This window comes from Pelobates fuscus, chromosome 1 (genome assembly GCF_036172605.1).
Source record: "Pelobates fuscus isolate aPelFus1 chromosome 1, aPelFus1.pri, whole genome shotgun sequence".
NCBI classification, from domain to species: Eukaryota; Metazoa; Chordata; class Amphibia; order Anura; family Pelobatidae; genus Pelobates; species Pelobates fuscus.
This window is the reverse complement of record NC_086317.1, coordinates 76,372,836-76,394,747: the sequence shown is the minus strand read 5'-3', so window position 1 is coordinate 76,394,747 and position 21,912 is coordinate 76,372,836.

Here is a 21,912-nt window from a genome sequence, read left to right as displayed (position 1 = left end):
AAGAAGCCCTTGAGGCGAAACGCGTTTAGATATTAATTTTATTACCTTATAATAAAGAAATTATTTTGGCATAAAATACTTTATAGCCATTTTCTTCTTTTTCTTTACCTGACTACACATATATTTCCAATCTGATAAGAAGCCTAAAGAATCCTTAGGTGGGGATTATACCACCCAAGCGCTTTCATTGAGCAGTACAAGTCTGCTCTATATACTGTGAGTAGTATATTTTATTTTATTTATACCTCCTAACCACCATACAGAGAGCACTATATATTTTATCTTTTCCCTGGGTCGGATAATATCAACTTGGACGTCGAATCTGAGCCAGATACTCGCCAATCAAATATTACTCCGCATACCCTTGAGTGGGGGTCATTCCACTTCACGTGTGCCATACCAGAGCTAGGTTTCAGGTCTGAAAAGTGTGAGTAAGATTATTTTCATTTTGCATACCACTTTTATCCATCTATATACTGTGCCATTGGAGTTCCTTTTGTTTTTTCTCCACATATTTACTCTACTGGATTTCAAGCACTCTACTGTGAAGACACTCTTTTTTACGTTTCAGGATTCCTGTTCTTACACATGGCATCTACCATTATGGACTTATGATAAGTGTTTTGGACTTTTGCCAACTATTTTTTATTCTACATCGCTGTACTATTTTATACCACTCATTATATACATTTTATATGTTTTATTGTATATCTTAGGCGCAACCTTTTTCTGTTTTGCTCTGAAGTGGTCTGGGTGCCTATAGTGGTCCTTTAACCGTGCAATGTAAACATTGCCGTTTTTACAAATCAGCTATGCTTTACATAAAAGTACAAGACCACTGCACCCAGACCACTTCATTTCGATGAAGTGGTCTGGGTGAATTTAGTGGTCCTTTAAAATCTAGATGCAGTGACTACATGAAATAACTAAGCACAGCTGTTGGCAACTGAGAATAGAATAGTATTGGAGTAAACAAGCCGTTTTAGATATATCCCTAATAAAAAAAAAAAATCATAGTTACATGTTTACATATTTTCACTGGCGGTATATCTATTAAACAGTGATTTTTATTTATTATGTATCTTAAAGACACATTGTTTTTAGCCTATCTCCTAAAATTTCAAAAAATAAAATAATGCAATATTATAGCATGGACCATAAAACAGTAAACCATATAGCTCCCAAGCTGACGTCGGTATAAGAATCCTAGTTAAATCATTATGAGTATATCTAATTTTTAACCCCCAAAACACCTATACAAAAAGAAATGGAAAATGCTGTATCTAATAATAAAACGAGTAATACCCAAGTCCAGTTGAATAATGCATGCTTCCTATTTAGCCACCACATTGAAAGCAAAAACAAAATGCCTGTGGGAATCAATATGTACTACTTATTACTATTTGTTGTGGGCTAAGGGAGTACTAAACAGTGAGCAATCAGCAGCTATTAAACCTATTAACCCTGCAGCTATTGCTGATATGGCCCCATTAATATGCAGGGGGGGGGGGGAGGAAGTAACTATCTAACATAATATAGTACTGAGGGGGCTACTTATAGTAAACCTTTAAATGCAAACAAACAAACAGCATTGACCAGAACAATACAGGAATAAAAATAGTGACATAACGGCAAGCAGTTATGTAGTTGGTCTGCCGCATCCGGATTCAATTTTAGGTTTTTAGTTGATTACTCTATCTACCTACATTTACATAGACACTGTGTGAATTTAAAACTTGTATTTATTTATGTTATCACATGCTTTACAAAACTATTTAAACAATGTATACCAAAATTCGAAAGGTCAAAGATTCCATTGTATTCTGTCTGTCACTAACATTGATAAGGCTTTTCTTGACTATTTCAGCACAGACTGTTGTCTCCAGGGCTGCCATCAGAAATTTTGGGGCCCCTGACACAGCTCAAGGTCTGGGCCCCCCGGCGCCTGCACCCGAGTCCCCCCACTCCCCCCCCGCCCGAGTCCGCCCACAGGGATGCAGTGTCTGCAGGGCCGGTGCAAGGATTTTTGCCGCCCTAGGCAAAAGTAAAGTTTGCCGCCCCCCATGTGACATCACAGTGCCCCACCCATATGATCTGCCATGTTAACTAACACAGTGCTGCAGTGCCGCCGTGTTTACAATAAAAGGCCTGCAGGGACAGGCTATAGACACCAGAACCACTACATTAAGCTGCAGTGTTCTGGGGACTATAGTGTCCCTTTAATGTGAGGTAAATTAGAGATTAGTGCCACGAATAATATACTGCCTACTTACAACCAGATGAGGATGATGATGGGCTTCAGCTGCCGTCTGGCTCCACTGGTCTGGTGTAGAACAGGCTCTCTGGAGGCGGTTTGTAACTGTGGTCACAAAAATCAATGTTCTGGGAGAACGGGAAGCAGCTCCATTTTTTGAGGGCCCTTTACACAGCTCAAGGTCTGGGTCCCAGGGTCCACCTTCATGTTCCACCAATGAGATTGTTCACAGGGGTGTGTGTGGGGGGGGGGGATGTCCTGATGTGAGTAAGGAATGCATTGTGTGAATCTGTGTTTGTATGTGTAAGGGCTGCAAGGTGAGTTTGTGTATGTATGGGATGCAGTGTGTGTGTCTGTAAGGGATGCACTGAGTGTGTGGAAGGGGTGCATTGTGTGTTGCGGTGTGTAAGGGATGCATTGCTTGTGTATGTGTGTCTGTGTGTCATGCATTGTGTGTTTTTCTGTGTGCAAGGGGTGCATTGTGTGTGTGTGTGATGGATGTCAATCTCTGCCCCTACCCCCGTCAATTTCCTTCTTCTCCCCCCCCCCTCCAATTTCCTTCTTCTCCCCCTCCCTCTCATTGCCTTCTCCCCCCTCCAATTTCCTTCTTCTCCCCCTCCCTCTCATTTCCTTCCTTCTCCCCCTCCAATTTCCTTCCTCCCCCCCAAATTTCCTTCCTCTCCCCCCCTTCAAATTTCCTCCCTCCCTCCCTCAAATTTCCTCCCTCCCTCCCTCAAATTTCCTCCCTCCCTCTCCCCCCTTACTCCCTCAAATTTCCTCCCTCCCTCTCCCCCCTCAAATTTCCTCCCTTCCCTCCCTCTACCCCCTCAAATTTCCTCCCTTCCCTCCCTCTCCCCCCCACTCATTCAAATTTCCTCCCTCCCTCCCTCTCCCCTCCACCCCCACTCACTCAAATTTCCTCCCTCTCCCCCCACCCCCACTCACTCAAATGTCCTCCCTCTCCTCCCCACCCCCTCAAATTTCCTCCCTCTCCCCCCCACTCACTCAAATTTCCTCCCTCTCCCCCCCACTCACTCAAATTTCCTCCCCCCCTCACTCAAATTTCCTCCCTCTCCCCCCCACTCAAATTTCCTCCCTCTCCCCCCTCACTCAAATTTCCTCCCTCTCCCCCCACACTCAAATTTCCTCCCTCTCCCCACTCACTCAAATTTCCTCCCTCTCCCCCCCACTCAAATTTCTTCCCTCTCCCCCCTCACTCAAATTTCCTCCCTCTCCCCCCCACACTCAAATTTCCTCCCTCTCCCCCCACACTCAAATTTCCTCCCTCTCCCCCCACACTCAAATTTCCTCCCTCTCCCCCCACACTCAAATTTCCTCCCTCTCCCCCCCCACCCCCACCCACTCAAATTTCCTCCCTCACCCCCACCCACTCAAATTTCCTTCCTCTCCCCCCCACCCCCACCCACTCAAATTTCCTCCCTCTCCCCCCCACCCACTCAAATTTCCTCCCTCTCCCCCCCCACCCCCACCCACTCAAATTTCTCCCTCCCTCTCCCCCCCCTCACTCAAATTTCTCCCTCCCTCTTCCCCACCCCCACTCACTCTAATTTCTCCCTCCCTCTCCCCCACACCCACTCACTCAAATTTCTCCCTGACAACCGGCGGGTGCGCGAGGGAGCACTCTCCCTGGCTGAGTGCTTCCTCTTCAGCTCCCTCGCGCGCCGCGTACTGATGCCGGAGCCGGAAGATGACGTCATCTTCCGGCTCCGGCATCAGTACGGTGCGCGAGGGAGCTGAAGAGGAAGCACTCAGAGGAGAGTGCTCCCTCGCGCACCCGCCGGTTGTCAGCAGGGCCAGCCTCTGGGGGGGGGCCCTGAGGTGACCGGCTACTGGGCCCCCCAGGAGAAGAGGCTGGCCCAGTGGGTACATACCGGGGTCGCAGGGCCCCCTGCGACCCGGTATGTACCCACTAAATGTGGGGCCCGGACGACTTGAGCAGTCCGGGCCCCCCAGGACCGCCGGGCCCATGACAACCGTTGCGGTTGTCATGCCCTGATGGCGGCCCTGGTTGTCTCATGGGATGTCTGTAGGAATCACATGATCTGCTACTGATGTCACTGCATGCATAAACTTCTAGGTTAATCGCAGTCTGCTCCGATGTGCTGGTTTGGTTACCCTGGGTACAGCCCCGGCAGTTGGTGACTTCAGATTGCTATTGACTGTAAGTGTGACAGTAAAATTAAACTACAATACTGACATTTAAATATCTGTGTTATTAGTCATTGATAATGTAGTATACGTATGCCTAAAACCATGAAATGGATACTCCAGACCCCTAAAGCACATCAGCTTGCTGAAATGTTTTATGTCTAGGGCAAAGAAAAGTTTTTTTTTTTTATTGTAAGAACTATAAGGATGTGGAATTATCTGCCTGAAGAAGTGGTTTTATCAGAGTCCATACAGAAACTAGATGCATACTTGCAAAAAACAGAATATAACAGGATATAATTTTTCAATGTAGGGTAATGGCTTCTTGATCCAAGGATTAATCTGACTGCCATTCTGGGGTCAAGAAGGATTTATTTTCCTAGTTTGTTGCAAAATTGGAAGTGCTTAAAACTGTTTGGTTTTTTTTGCCTTCTTTTGGATCAACAGCAAAAAACAAATGTGAGGAAGGCTGAACTTGATAGAAACAATTCTTTTCAGCCATGTAACTATGTAATGTGTGAAGAGTGTGTGCTCTATTTCCATTTTACAAAAAGTGCTTATGTCAATAGAAATTTACACTTTTATAAATTAACGTTGTTACACCCCCCTACCTGTCCATCAAACAACAGATCCTGTTACTTCCTGGTTTGGATAGCTCAGTGGAACTAAAATCAAGAGGAAGCAATTGCCCAGTGTCAGGAATAGAGTGAGACCCATCACGCAGAGTGTAATTATTAGAAAGGATAAACATATACCGGACTTTAGAGTGGCCGGGCTAACAAACAAAAGGACAGAGAATAGTCAGGGACAAGCCATAGTCAGGGAAGCCAGAAATAGCGATATAACAATAGCCAAGTCAAAGAATAGAAGGTAAAATAGTCAAACAAAGCCAAAGTCAGAACCAGAATAATACACAGGATATATAACACACTATTGGAAACAAAACTTGAACCACAGCAGGGCAATGACCTATGCCCAAGGAACCCTTTTTTTAATGTGTGACTTGAACTTGATAGCCACGCCCCCTGAATAAACCATCTATAATAATTGTAAAACCCTATAAATCTTTGTATTGCACTGGGCAAAGGCCATTTGACTACAGATTCTAGTATAGTAGGACCCATAGCGAAACCACTTCCTGATATAATGTATTCAAGGAAACTGATGTGCAATATCAGCAATTTAGTAATAGTCTAGTCAGTACCTTTTTTTTCTAGATGTTTATGATGTGTCTCTCTGTCCTTGGAATACATCAAGATATCTAGATATACACATCATTAATCAGATCTTGGAAGACAGCCAAGAGACATCACAGTGTACGTAGTGTCTGTATCGGATGTTAAAGGAATACTATAAGGTCAGGAATTTTATTCCTGGCGCTGTAGTGTTAAAAACACTATTTAACCCTCATGGCCCCCTTGTATCCATGTTAAATATAGTAAAACCTCACTCTACTTTCACCACCGCGCAGGTCTGCCGGCTCTGGCTCTGCCCCGTTCCGCCTCCTTGGCTGACATTATCAGAATTGATGATCTCAGCCGATCACAATGTTTTCCCATAAAATCAGGCTGGAAGGGAGGTTTCTACCCTAGAGACTCTAGCATGCTTAAGTTACACTGCTCTGTGATGACAGCGTTAGTGGTATAATCCCCACCTGGGATGTTCTTGAGAGTAGAATAAGTAACCGGTCTTCAGGTTAAAAATAGATAAAATGCCAGGAAATTATTAAATTAGTAATTAGTAAATTATTGAAATAAGGAGGTAGTGGGTTGTAGTAAAACCAAAAATCCTTTATTCAATATTAAAAATCTTTAAAAGGTAATGTCCATCTGCTGTGAAAGACTACGACCATCATATCCCATAAGTGGGGATTATACCACCGTATACCACCGTATGCGATATACACTAGAGCTGGTCATAGCTCTTTTTCATGTGAGTGCAATATTTTTACTTCTTTTGTGTTGTCCGTCAAACCCAGACATATTGCACTATTAGGTCGCTCTGTCTCTTCTTTTTACATATATGGAGACTGAGAAGACCCAGACCTTCCATATCCCCCAAGTACAAAGAATCAAGAAACCACAGCTGCATTTATTTATTTCAAAGAGACAAGTTTACTGTGTATATTTTATATTACTGGGACAAGATTTTAGTACTCTTTTCTGCGGCGAAGCCCTTCTCTATCTGTTTTCTTTTTTGTAAGGACATGGATTACTGGAACCATGTCCTGTGGTCCGATGAGACTAAGATAAACTTATTTAGTTCAGATGATGTCAATCAGGTGAGGAGTGCAAACACAAGTGTGTCTTGCCTACAGTCAAGCATGGTGGTGGGAGTGTCATGGTCTGGGCCTGCATGAGTGCTGCCGGCACTGGGGAGCTACAGTTCATTGAGGGAATCATGAATGCCAACATGTACTGTGGTATACTGAAGAGGAGCATGATCCGCTCCCTTCAGAGACTGGGCCGCAGGGCAGTATTCCAACATGATAATGACCCCAAATACACCTCCAAGAAGTCCACTGCCTTGCTAAAGAAGCTGAAGCTGAAGGTAAAGGTGATAGACTGGTCAAGCATGTCTCCAGACCTAAACCCTATTGAGCATCTAGAGGGCATCCTCAAATGGAAAGTGGGGGAGCGCAAGGTCTCTAACATCCACCAGCTCTGTGATGTCGGCATGGAGGAGTGGAGGAGGACTCCAGTGGCAACCTGTGAAGCTCTGGTGAACTCCATGCCCATGAGGGTTAAGGCAGTGCTGGAAAATAATGGTGGCCACCGTGGCCTGGACGAGCATGGTGCAGGACGCACACTGAAAGAGCTCCGCACCCCTGGCCGCCTAAATAGCGAAAATTAGCCACAAAAACGGGAGAAAATGGTCCGCAATAAGAGACAGCTAACAGCAGAGACAGCGGGAACAGACTCACCGAGAAGACACACGGGCCCAATGGATGATTTCGTCGCTACACTGCCCGACACGCGAAAACAGCATGGTGAGCACAAAATGGCGCCCGCCTCTCCAACCACGGAGAACGAGGGAGAGCCCCGCGCAGAAGTCGCACAGGGTAGTGAGCTAGCCCAGATCAGGGCTGAATTGGCACACATCTCTGCCAGCATGCTCACCAAGGCAGACACTGGCACCCTAGTGCAGGAAATCCGAGCCGCAATGCGTGGTGAGCTCGCTGAAATGCGCTCTGACCTGACTGCGCTCGAGCAAAGAGTGGATGAAATAGAGACAGCAGCCCAGGGTTGCGATGAACACCACAGGGCAACAGAGGTGGCGGTTACAAGACAGGGCAACATGCTCCTAACGCTCCGCAGGCAAGTGGAAGATCTGGAGAATAGGAGCCGGCGTAATAATATCCGGATTAGGGGCCTGCCAGAAGCGGACGCAGCTCAGCTCCAGGCAACGCTAATTGCCTTATTTCAACATATAATGCGGGACCAGGCCCCTGAAACACTCCGTATTGAGAGGGCACACAGAGCACTGGGCCCTCTACGACAAGATGGCAACCCCAGGGATGTAGTATGCTGCCTAACCTCTCCAGGAGTGAAAGATCAAATAATGGCCGTTGCACGAGAGCAGACCCCCATCAGATTCCGCGGGGTCGAAGTTTCACTCTTCCAGGACTTGTCCGGCCTCACACTAGACGCTAGGAGGGCCCTGAGACCGGTGACGAGTACCCTCCGTGATAAACGCATACCATACCGATGGGGCTTTCCATTCAGCCTCCAAGTGAAACACGGTAATACATGGCTTACGGCCCGCTGGCCAGAAGATATCCCACGCATGCTACGAACACTAGGCCTACCATCCGTTAGAGTAAGGAACTGGATCCTGGAAGAAGCTGTGGCAACACGACAAGACCCTCTGACACCGCTGCTCCCACAGGCACCTATACCCGGCAACAATACCCCACCACGTCGACGAGGGGGCCCGGAGGGCCCGGAAGAGTAGGCTCCAAGGAGAGGTCGATTGGTCGGGGATTTGGTGAGTCCTGAACACACCTGGGGACATATACACTTATGGGCAATGGGGATCACAAGGCAACGGGGGGGGGGACTGGACACTTGGGGAGGGAGAGGGACGAGGGTATCTAATGTCGCTGATAGTTCCCCCGTCTCCCCGGACCCTGAGGAGACACTGGGAACCAGGAGACTGGCGGGCTACTAACCTGAACTGCCATCACTGGGCACGGAGGACACAAGTTGGGTGGCCAACACATGCAACCCCTAGATGGGGGATTTGGGTGGGGGGACGAAGGGACAATATTGCCTGGGGAGGGCACATCTGCTGACCTACTACAACCCCGATAGCGAAGCAGCAGCTCAATATGTTCTCTGGTATAGGCCCGATCGGGGCCCCTCTTGTCAATGTGACTGACGTGCCGCCACTCCTCTCATAAGGCCTAGAATCGGTACAGTTCAGGGGGAAGGGACTGCCCCAAGATGGCACCTAGAGACATATGCCCCAGAAGGGTCCAAGGGAAAAAGAAAAATGTGTATGCACTGTCAGAAATGTTATGTGATATTATGATGTACAGGAGAGTGGGGAGGGAATGTATACTGGTCGCAGAGGTCCTAATGCATGATATTTGTCGAAACGACTTGCTGTCCTAGACCGGGGGACCCACACATGGGATAAATGACTGTTACCAGGAAGGGCGATGACGCAGGATGGGGACCCGACGGGCCACAGTAGACATACATATATATTTGGGAACGGGAGACTGAGTAGTGAGAAACAATGATCTATAGTCACTAGCTGAGAGACAAAGTCCCGTACATCCAGGCCCCCTAGGACCCCCCACAACTACGCGACGCAGAAGGCATGCGCCTCCCCTTACTCCAACGGTGAAGCCCGGGGACAAGATGCATACGTGCCTAGAAAATTCCAGACGCGCCCGACCCCTCCCGGTGAACTTACCCCCCCCCGAGAAAGATAGATGCCCCCAGGAGTTCAGGGACCCAACCCCATGCCAACTGCTCACATTCACTCACCGCTAACATACAAAACAGCTTCTCTCTGTTCGGAACCTTATGCCTCCCGTTAAGCCAAGACACCGCTGGCCAGGGGGGTGTGTGATAGTTGGTTTACATTTCTACTTATTACTGTAACCCCGCAGAAAGGGGAATTGAGAATAGCACTTGCTAGTAGTTTTTGATCACGCTCTTTTTGTATAGTGTCTATTGCCTGCAACTGTGCTCCAAGGGACCGGATCCCCTAGACAGGCGCCACACAAAGGTTGACGGGGGGGGCGTGGGATGCACCTCTTGGGCGTCGCACGCGACACCCCCGCCACAGGTGCCGAATCATACAGGTCTGTATTGGGCCTGACATACCTCCCCCCCCCCCTCCCCTCCCTGCACCTATCCCTAACCCATTCCCCTTCCTAAGTAGGCTCGGGACCATGGGGTCGGGGTTTACGCCCGCTCCTCTGCACGTCTGGACGTGTAACGCCCGGGGCCTGAACGCTCCTGAGCGGAGATCCCATCTGCTACGAACCCTGTGGGCCGACAGGGTGTCAGTCGCCTTTCTCCAAGAGACTCATTTCAAAGGCACGGAAAATCCAACGCTAAGAGACTCGCGATACCCGGTGGGTTTTTTCGCGAACCACCAGACAGCCAAGAAGGCAGGAGTAGCAATTCTGTTCGCAAACACGATACCATTTGACTGTGCAGACACCCTTGCCGACTCCATGGGACGCTATCTATTCGTAAAAGGCACAATAGCTGGCTGCTCGTATACCTTCGCAAGCGTATATGCCCCGAACACCCACCAAGGCAGGTTCGTCCGACAGACACTAACTAAGCTAGAGAGATTCAGAGAGGGATTCCTGGTGGTTGCAGGGGATTTGAATGTGGCTCTGGAACCGAGGAGCGACACCTCCAGAGGAGTTAGCTCCCTCGCACGCCAAAGTTTGCAGACCATCCGAAGAGCCCTCGGGGGCTCCGGACTCGTGGACTGCTGGAGAGTGATGCACCCTGCAGACAAGGACTTTACCTATTATTCCACGGTGCATCACTCGTATAGCAGACTGGACTACATACTGGTATCCCAGGAGTTTCTGCCTAAGCTGATAACAGCAGAGATTATGCCAATGACCTGGTCCGACCACTCGCCTGTCTCGGCTACACTTGAATCCCCACTATTTCGACCGAGGGACCGTCAATGGAGGTTGAATGAATCGATCCTCAATGACGCACCAGTAGTCGCGGAACTCCGAACGGCCCTAACAACCTTCTTTGAAGAAAATTAAACCCCAGAGACTTCAGCCATGACGGTGTGGGAAACACACAAATGTGTCATCCGGGGACACCTCATCAAAATATGCACCCACAGACAAAAACAACAGCGCCTGCGCGTGGCCGAGTTAACGGCACAGATAGCGACCCTGGAAGCCACACATAAGGCCTCCCAGACCGACACAGACTACAAATCCCTCCTAGATGCGAGACGGGCACTGAGGGACATTCTCCAACGCAAACTCCAGTACACGATACGCAAATCCCAGCGCTTTTTCTACGAGTATTCGAACAAATGCGGCCGTTTACTTGCCAGAGTTCTACAGAAGAGGCGCAGAATGTGCCAGATCACAAAAATTAAAAATAGAGACCAGACGACCACCCAAATACCAGATAAAATTCTGAGCGCCTTCCAAGGGTTCTACAACGATCTGTACAACCTACCGGGGGTTGACACCCCTGACGCCCGATGCCTCCAGGACACACGCATAGCGGAATACCTACAACGACATGTGGAGAGGACCCTCACCCGAGAAAAAACAGCCACACTGGAAACCCCCATCACAATCGAGGAACTCCAGGCAGCGCTGAAAGGCTCCAAGACGAATAAGGCACCGGGACCCGATGGCCTACCGGTGCGGTATTTTAAAGAGCTTGGAGACATACTCATGCCCAAGCTCCTGACGGGTCTCAACTCCCTCCTGGAGGGGGGTACGCTCCCTAGGGATACCCTAATGGCTACGATTACGGTAATCCCAAAGGAAGGCAAGGACCCGACCAATTGTGCCAGCTACAGGCCGATATCACTATTGAACGCTGACCTGAAACTTTTCACGAAGGTCATAGCAACGCGCATAAGCTGGGTTCTGCCGGAGCTGATACATCCAGACCAGGTTGGGTTTGACCCAGGTCGAGAGGCCAGGGACAACACCATCCGAGCCTTGAATATCATACACGCCTCAAAACAGTCGTCGCAGAAGGTCCTTCTCCTCTCAACAGACGCGGAGAAGGCCTTTGACCGGGTAGACTGGCACTATATGCTAGCGACACTACAGACAATGGGCTTCGGCCCTCACATCCTGGCGTGGGTCTCCGCCTTATACACGATACCATCTGCTAGGATCAGGGTGAACGGCGCACTGTCAGACCCAGTGCACATACGCAACGGAACGAGACAGGGATGCCGCTGTCCCCCCTTCTGTTTGCCCTCTCCTTGGAACCCTTCCTGGGGGCGGTCAGACGGGATGGGGGCATACGGGGGTTTGCAATGCAAGGGCAGGAACACAAAGTGGCGGCATATGCTGATGATATGCTGTTCTTTATCAGCGAACCACTGGTCTCCCTGCCAAGTCTCCTGAGGGCATTTGAGGAATACGGACAAATATCGAATCTAAAATTAAACACGGACAAATCGGAGGCTCTTCCCATAACAACGGGTGATACGATGACTACCCACCTTAAATCACAGTATGCCTTTACATGGTGTCAGGAAAAGCTATCATACCTTGGCATCTGGCTACCTGCTGACCTCTCACGGCTATTCACTCACAATTTCGCCCCTATACAACAGAAACTGGGCTCGGATTTAGCCAGATGGGCTGGATTATGCGTATCGTGGTTCGGGAGAATGAACGCGATAAAAATGAATCTCTTGCCCCGCCTGTTATACTTATTTCAGACTATACCTATCTCTATACCAAGGACCTACTTCAGAACCATGGACACGGCCATCTCCAAGTTTGTCTGGCTCTCCAAGGCACCAAGACTGAAAAGATCGCAACTGCGACTACCAAAGGCGCAGGGCGGAGTGGGACTCCCATCACTCCTGGACTACTATAGAGCCACACACATCCATAGAATTGTTGATTGGCATGCCACCCGCACACGGAAACAATGGATACACATGGAACGGCTCCAGATGGGAGGCTCACTGCCAGCGGCAATATGGCTGAGTGGTCCATTAACCTCAGTAAGAACCCGCAAGCACCCACTTATCGGTGCGACCTTGCGAGTTTGGTACTCGATAAGGACTAAACTGGCGTGGACAACGACCCCGGGGCCGCTGACACCGATCACACACAACCCAGACTTGGCAGGGGGACTATCTCCACGCGACGTAGAGGCATTTGGGGACGCGGACTGGGCATACATGCAACAGTGGTGCACGAACGACTCGCTAAAGCAACTGCCGGACCTGATCACCGATAGGGCACCAACGGGGCTTGAAAGATTCAGATATTTCCAAATCAAATCGTTCTATCAAGCCCTCCCAGGGAAACGCCTACTACATAGACCCCTCACAGAGTTTGAGAAACTATGCACGAAGCGGCAACACCTATGCAGAGGGATCTCGACCCTATATGCGATGCTGATATCCTCCACACAACATGCACCTTTGAAACACATCGTACGCTGGGAGGAAGCCACAGGGGTAACATTGACGGCCCCCCAGTGGACGAACATTCACATCTTGACTCACCAAAGCTCTATTAGCTCCAAACAACAGGAACTCAACTATAAACTATTGACCAACTGGTATAGAACCCCAGCGAGAATACAACGGATGATCCCGGACTCATCGCCGACATGTTGGCGATGCAACAATGAAGTGGGCACAGCTCTCCATATTTGGTGGACGTGCCAAAAGATAACCCCATACTGGCAACAGGTACACACCCAGATCGAACATATCACGGGCACAGTTATCCCCCTGCAACCACTTCAGATGCTACTTCACCATACACCGCTACCCATCTCGATATATAAAAAGACTCTAACCAAACACCTCCTGAACGCTGCCAAGACGCTTATTCCGACACGATGGCGCACCACACAGATACCCACCCTGCAACACTGGATGGACAGGGTTGAAGAAATACATGCGATGGAACAGCTAACCGCCGCTCTCAATGGCACCACAGAAAGATACATGCATGTTTGGATGCCCTGGATAACGTATATATCGAATAGACCACACTAAATACCAACACAGACTCCCGAAGTGAGATCGAAACAGGGAACGTGCCGGAGGATCAAACCTTGGGGAGCCTCTTCGGGCCCCGGAGGGGTGCCCGGCTGGACGGTCCGGAGGAATGCGGGGGGCCCCGGCCTAGCTGGCGAACGAGCCTTCCCCTCCCTCCCCTCCCCCCTCTCTGCCACACCACCACCCTCCCACCCTGCCCACCCCGTCCCCTCCCCTCTCCTCTCCCCCTGAACACACCGCTCCCTCGAGCAATGTACAGGCTTAAGACATACTAAGTCGAGGCATTCGCCTCTTATATGTCACCTTGCAAAAGTTAGGGCTGGGCCGCACTTAGGCCCTACAGATCAGCTCCGAACCATGGACAAACACCATGACCCGGGGAGAACAATTGATAGAGGACAACAGGGACTAGAGGCTATCTGTACAAGGGACACGAGGGCCAATGGCACTTGCAGAGAGGCATAAGGAATCCTAGACCCTTACAAGTTACAGACTGTCTGCTGACCACCACCGACTACCCAAGCCGCCAAGACTGACGCATCCCACAGGCGGCTAGCAAGCTCAGACCCTACAGTCCACACCACTGGCAACGAAGGGGGGAAAGGTGACTGTGAACCCAAACGGAACACAAGTACTAATGCCGCTGACTAATGCTAGCTACCCAAAGGTGCACTTAGCAAACACAATGAGGTTACATCAGTTACGGACTGACAACTATCCCCCCTCAGTATAGGAAATCAATAAAGAAGGAGGACAGAAGGGTGTAGCTCAGGGACGACAGAAGGGAAGACAGATGAATGGGTAACTCGGAGAGACACCTACGCTGCTGTCCATAGTCCCAAGCTGACACTTCCTCCCGACACTTCTGCTAACTCACTTGGTTATGCTGTCATGCTTGTGAAATAAACTAACCATGTGATTTTGGGTCTTACACCGCTAAATGTAAGGACGATGTAATGGCGAATGGGGTTACCCCTCACAATTGTACCATATACTGGAATAGACCCTACCGGGAGACGAGTGTGTATCCTTAACTATGTTATCGATGTTTATGTAAAACGTATCCCTTGAACCTTACTTTATGTCTTGTTTGTTTCTGAAAAACTTAAAATAAAGATTGACAAAAAAAAAAAAAAATAATGGTGGCCACACAAAATATTGACACTTTGGGCCCAATTTGGACATTTCCACTTAGGGGTGTACTCACATTTGTTGCCAACGGTTTAGACATTAATGGCTGTGTCTTATTTTGAGTGGACAGCAAATTTACACTGTTATACAGGCTGTACACTTACTACTTTACATTGTAGCAGAGTGTAATTTCTTCAGTGTCGTCACATAAAAAGTTATAATATAATATTTACAAAAATGTGAGGGGTGTACTCACTTTTGTGAGAATATATATATATATTACACACAAGATCCAGCACACTCACCTATCCACTAAACAGCAACTTCAATGTTGACAAATTTTATTCGTTTTTTATTTAGTTACATTATATGATCATACATTGCATAAGCCTGCCACAATGTCAATTTTCCCCTATCTTTGGCAGGTCCTACTCTAACAGCCTAATGTCTGCTCTTATGAGATTAACCGACTTACTTGGTGGGAAAATTCCATCTGGGGCTCTCTGCAGTACAAGGCTAAATAGGGTGAGTGTGCTGGATATTGTGTATTGTATAATTTGGCCCCCAGCAGCGCCCTATTTATGCATGTTCAGGTGAGTGCAGCCTACCCCCAAGTTTTATATATATATATATATATATATATATATATATATATATATATATATATATAAACAAAAAGAGAAACCTTGCACTCCTACTTACAATTTTAGTGACCCGGTGCTCGATTGCACTATTCAATATTAGTAAACGATAATCAGCACTCCCAGGTATTTGTAGAAAAACTTCTATTTATTCCAAATGTCAACGTTTCAGTTCCTCTAGGGAACTGAAACGTTGACATTTGGAATAAATAGAAGTTTTTCTACAAATACCTGGGAGTGCTGATTATCGTTTACTAATATATATATATATATATATATATATATATATATATATATATATATATATATATATATATATATATATATATGCATACATACACACACACACACACACATTAAAACAACAGTTTATTCTTAAAGTGCAAGAGTATACTAAGCATGAGAAATGTAGAAGGGTTAATTGAGAATGTTCAGGATCTCTCATTTGTTCTTTACTGAATCATTGTTGTTATAAACAAAACAAAAGGGCCAATTCAAGTTGTAACTAATTCAGCATTGTTCCAGGAAAATACACCCACTGTGGGCAAGAAACTATGAATGAGAAGTAATTGGGCCTGAAACAAACATCATACTACTTTGGTAATTCTGAATGTACAAGAATGCGGTATGACAAAAAGTTAAGCACCCATGTAACCTCGCATTTTGTTTTTCTAGCAGTAAGAATGCTTCACAATACAGTACGTGTGAAGGTTTGCACACCTGTGTACGCAAATACGTTAGTGTACTCAGTCTGACTGAATACACAAGAAAAAAAAAGAAACATTTCAAGCCCAAAACACTCACCATGTAGATAACATGCCCAGCATGTATTTCATCTATTTTTCATTGATTTGAGATACATGGTTGGTTACATCTTCAGTAAGCTCTTTAGCTCAATAGGTAAACAACAGCATCTGCAGAGTCCCCTAGACATTTAGCAAGATTGTCCCAAGCAATATGGTCACAATTTTATGACATCCTTCGTGCAACAACAGAACACAACTATGACTATGCTTGGTGCTCAATGTATTCACCACCCATTTGTATCAATGTGGCAGGGATCCACAAGCTGCCTAATCAATACATATACCTCTACTTCCCTGGGGGCATTAGTTAAATAAACAAGTATCCCTGCCTAACTCTTTCTCTTATGACTGTTTATTAGTAAGAAGTGGTGGTTAATAATATATAATATATATTATATACTTACATTATCTAGTGTTGTAACTGACTTCATCTTCTGTCTCAGGAAACAGGTTAATAAAATACAAATAAATCCTATACACCTTAATGCAACTATTAGAATTAGAAAAACAACAAACAAAATCAAAATATAATAAAATTCTATACATCCATCACTAGTTCTGAGATGTCTGGAAAGCCAATACAAAGTTGCACTGTGCAAACATTTCCCCAGGAGTCAAGTCTTCACCACCACTAATGACCCAATAATGTCCTAAAATGATAAACTGACCAATGGTACTGGCAATATCACTTGCAGTCACTGGGCATGTTTCAACAATCATCCCACAAGTAGAGATTTTGAATGTCTTTTAAAAATAGAAGAAAGCATGTTGCAATTGCAAAAAAAATATATAGCACTGGTTTTAACGAGGGATGTGAAATTGCCTTCTCTCTTGGTTCAAAATTTGATCTAGTCTCACAATGATTGTGAAGAACTTTACCTACAATATGTCTCTCACGAAATATAAAGCATCCATACCCCATTTACTAAGTGACAATCCAAAGTGAATTTCAAATTTAAGGTTAAAATAGCTGAACTGGAAAAAAAAAAATCTCTAAATCAACTATGCTTTCTATTTAATTTTTCTGGCCTTAAAGTTGAAATTCACTTTAAAGGGACTTATAGCCACCAGAACCACCAAAGCTTATGTAGTGGTACTCGTGTTTATAACCTGTCCCGGCAGGCTTTTCATTGTAAATTCTGCATTTTCAGAGAAAATGCAGTACATACATTGCTGCCTAGTATCACCTCTAGTGGCAGTCATTCAGATGGCCAATAGAGATCAGAGGTGGCTCTCTAATCAGGTGATTTAGGCAGCCACCTAAATTACAATAGGGAAGACTGACCGAGGACCCGACACCAGGAGGGGGCCCGGCAGCTTGTCCTTTATCTGCACGTAGCGGAAGAGAGCCAGTGTAACAGTCACCAGGGGATGGCACAGGAAGGAGGCAAAATCCAGAAGCGCAGTACAAATTAAGGGGAAATCCAAAGGCAGGGTCAGACGAGAAGCAGAAGTCAGGGCTGGCAGCGGAGTAACGAAGTCGGTAAAGCAGGCAGAGGTCAGGGTCCAGGAAATCAGTCAGTAATGTAGCAAAGATCCGGCAGGAAACACCAAACAGGCAAAATGACCAGATCATAGGTTTCAGGAAAGGGCTGGCTTTTACAGCCTGCAAATTGAATGCAGATTGGGAAAAAAAAAGGGCTGCAGGTGGATCAGTACTGATCATTCCAGGCAAGAGGTCAGGAAGCAGAATAAGTAGGACAGAAGATGAAGCCCCCTGGTGGACAGCACGGCCGAGAACCTGACTGGGATGCTGGAGCTGTGAGTTCAAACCCAGCCAGGTCTCTTGCTGTCTGCAGGGCTCGGGCTGTGCTGTGACAGCCAGCACCTCCAGTCTGCAGCTCTGCTGGGTGCAGAGCTGCATACTGTGAAGTAAGTGCCTTGCGATCTCCAGCCAATCAGAGCTTTGCCGCACCCGGCAGAGCTGCAGACTAAATATCAAGGCCACCGGAACACCAGGGAATCTTTAGGAAAAAAAAGGTGCACCACCTCAACACACCCTGTCACAGCTTCCCTTTAGATCCTGTCAAGGTCCTCCTATCCTTTCACAGCCTCCCCACACACACACAGCTCTCATACACACCCTGCCACAGCCCACCAAATACCCTGTCATCCTCATAAACACCCTGTCACCTCTATACATCCTGTTACAGCCCCCCCCCACCCTGTCGCAGCCCCCCCACACACACCCACACACATATTGTCAACCCCTACACATACACTATCACCATCCCCAAACACTTTCACCCCCCACACACTGTCATTATCTTCATCCAGCCATACTCATATATAGGATAATGTATATATGAAAGTATTATAGAATATGTGCTGTAATGTCTATGACACTGTTTTCTTTGTTATTTGATAAATTATTTTTTTAAAGGTTTTTTTGCTCAACCACAATTTTGGATTCCAATAACCCCTTCAAGCCGCCCTTCAATATAAGTATACCTCATTATACACACACAATGCAATCGCCATTTATTTTTTTTAACTTTGGGTGTTAGCGGGGGTCTCATGTTTGAGTTTCGCCTAAGGCCTCACAAAATCTAGAGCCACCACTGCTAGAGATGCTTCTTATTTCAGTGCTGCACTATGTGCAGCAGATTCAATGCAACTCTATGAGGAGAAGCTGATTGGTGCAGTGTGTTGCGTTTTGGCGCTCATAAGCAATTTCATCCCAATAATTTCCTATGAGAAAGCATTTGATCATCAGTCTTGATGATCTCAGCCATAGAGTCGGGTAAAGCTGCAGCGAGACCGGTGCGACAATGGAGAAAAGGTAAGTTTACACATCTTTTAAATCCACTCTGAGGGGGGCCTGGGACCTTACCTGCTACTCCAGCACCATAGTGTTAGGAATACATGTTTGTATTCCTATCACTAAAGTGTTCCTTTAAATTCACATTGAGCTCTCACTTTAGTAAATAACCCTGACAGTGTTCAAAGGATGTTAAGTCCCTTACTCCTTAACCATTAGGGCATCTGGATGCAGGTCATGGCGAGGAGTCCAAATGGACATATTCTTAAAGAGAAAAACAAATCATCAGTATGTCTATCATTAATAAGGTAATGGCTGCTGCTGCTCCTCTGGCTGAGATCATTAGTTATGATGGGGGCATTACGCAGCAATCACCGCTCTGCACCAATCAGTATTTCATCACTGGGGGGGACAAAGAGACATGTAGAGGGGCTGGGGGGACCAAGAGACACACAGATAGGCTTGGGGGACACAAAGAGATACACAGTGGGGCTGCGTGACAAAAAGACAGAGAATGGCTGGGGGGCAAAGAGACACACAAAGGGGCTGGGGGGGGGAAAGAGACACAGCTGATATGACATAGAAGTTTCAAGTTTTATGCTTTTCATTTTTTCTAAAAATCTGTTTTAAAAAAATCATAGCTGGCATTTATTATTTTTTTGGGAGGGGGAAGGAGGGGAAAGTAGCTGGTCTTGCCTAGGCTGCATTATAGTCTACCACTGGCCCCAGCATCTGGCTGTCATAGTCTTATTCATAGTTACTTAACAGTGACTTTTTGAGAAAAAAAAAACATTAAAAAAAAAAATACAAATAAAAACAGTGTTAACAATTCAGAGAATGCAGGGACAGTGATGCTGGGAGATGGAATATGACGTCACTCCAGCACCCATCATCACTCATCACTAATGGGCATGCGAGGGAGCTGCACAGGGAGATCACAGCTGCCTCGCCACCTATTTTGCACACCCACCCGCCCCCGTGCCTGTCTGCCCTTCATCATGCATGCCTGCCTGCCCAGCGGCTGAACCAGCTCTCCCAAGGTTAGGGAGACTGGGTGGATTTAAACTAAAATAAAAGTAAACAATTATTTGTGAATGTTGGGGGGAAATGTGTGTGTTTATGTCAGTGCATGTGTGTGTTTGTCTGTCAGTGAATGTGTTGTTATAACTGTCAGTGTGAGTGTGTCTGTCAGTGAGTTTGTTTGTCTATCAATGAATATGTGTGTTTATATGTCTGTCTGTTTGTATGTGTCTGTCAGTGTGTGTATGTGTCAGTGAGTGTGTGTGTGTGTGTGTCTGTCTGTCAGTGAATGTGTGTATGTGTCTGTCTGTGAATGTGTGTTTATATCTGTCAGTGTCTGTCAGTGAGTTTTTCAGTGAATGTGTGTTTCTGTCAGTCTGTTTTGTGTTTCTGTCAGTGAGTTTGTGTGTGTCTGTCAGTGAATGTGTGTGTGTGTCTGTCAATGTGTGTGCCTGTCAGTGAATGCGTGTGTATGTCTATCAGTGGGTGCCTGTGAGTGTGTGTATGTCTGTCAATGTGTGCCAGTGTGTGCCTGTGAGTGTGTGTGTCACTGCGTGTCTGAGTGATTGTGTGTGTCTGTCAGATTGTGTCAAATCAATGAGTGTGTGGGTATGTGTGTCTGCCAGTGTGTGTATGTCAGTGTATCTAAGAGTGTGTGCCGGTCAGTCGGTGGGTGTGTCTGTCAGTCAAAGCATGTGTTAGTCTTTAACAGGAAGAGGTGTGACCTTGCCAGGAAGGGGTGGTGAAATTTTAAATTTGGGGGCGCCCAAGTTCCATCATGCCTAGGGCAGCACAAATTCAAAATACACCACTGGGCTCTAGTGGTACTAGTCCATTTAATAAAGGTTATTTTAGTAGTCGTGAAGAACACTTATTAAAGGGGCCCTCTATGTATAACCAATTTAGCTTATTGTATAGATTAAAGTTAAAGTAGTCTGTGAGTTCCGTACCACATTTACTGTCAAGTGGTTTGACACAACCTGGAGCTCTCCTGTAAACGGTAGCCTGGCCCCCAGCCTGCCACTCATATAATCTGGAGGTTTCACTTTTTTGTCCATAGTTGACAATAACCAAAAGGATTAAAGGATGTTTGCTGACTCTTTGTAACTGTGCAAGCAAAGGTCAAAATATGTGGAAAAGTGAAAGCAATGAGGAGGACTTAGGTGTATAACGATTACTTGATTATCTAAGTAATTCTATAGTTACATAGCTGAAAAGAGACTTGCGTCCATCAAGTTCAGCCTTCCTCACATACGTTTTTTTGCTGTTGATCCAAAAGAAGGCAAAAAAAAAACAGTTTGAAGCACTTCCAATTTTGCAACAAGCTAGGAAAAAAATTCCTTCTTGACCCCAGAATGGCAGTCAGATTTATCCTTGGATCAAGCAGTTATTACCCTACATTGAAAGATTATATCCTTGAATATTCTGTTTTTGCAAGTATGCATCTAGTAGCTGTTTGAACATCTGTATGGACTCTGATAAAACCACTTCTTCAGGCAGAGAATTCCACATCCTGATTGTTCTTACAGTAAAAAAACCTTTCCTTTGCCTTAGACAAAATCTTCTTTCTTCTAGTCTAAACGCATGACCTCGTGTCCTATGTAAAGTCCGGTTTGTGAATAGATTTCCACACAATGGTTTGTATTGGCCTCGAATATATTTGTATAATGTTATCATATCCCCTCTCAGGCGACGTTTTTCTAAACTTAATAGGTTTAAATTTGTTAACCTTTCTTCATAGCTGATATGTTCCATTCCTTTTATTAATTTTGTAGCCAGCCTCTGCACGTTTTCTAGTGCCATAATATCCTTTAGAACAGGTGCCCAAAATTGCACATCATATTCAATGTGTGGTCTTACCAGTGATTTATAAAGAGGCAAAATGATATTCTCGTCCCGAGAATG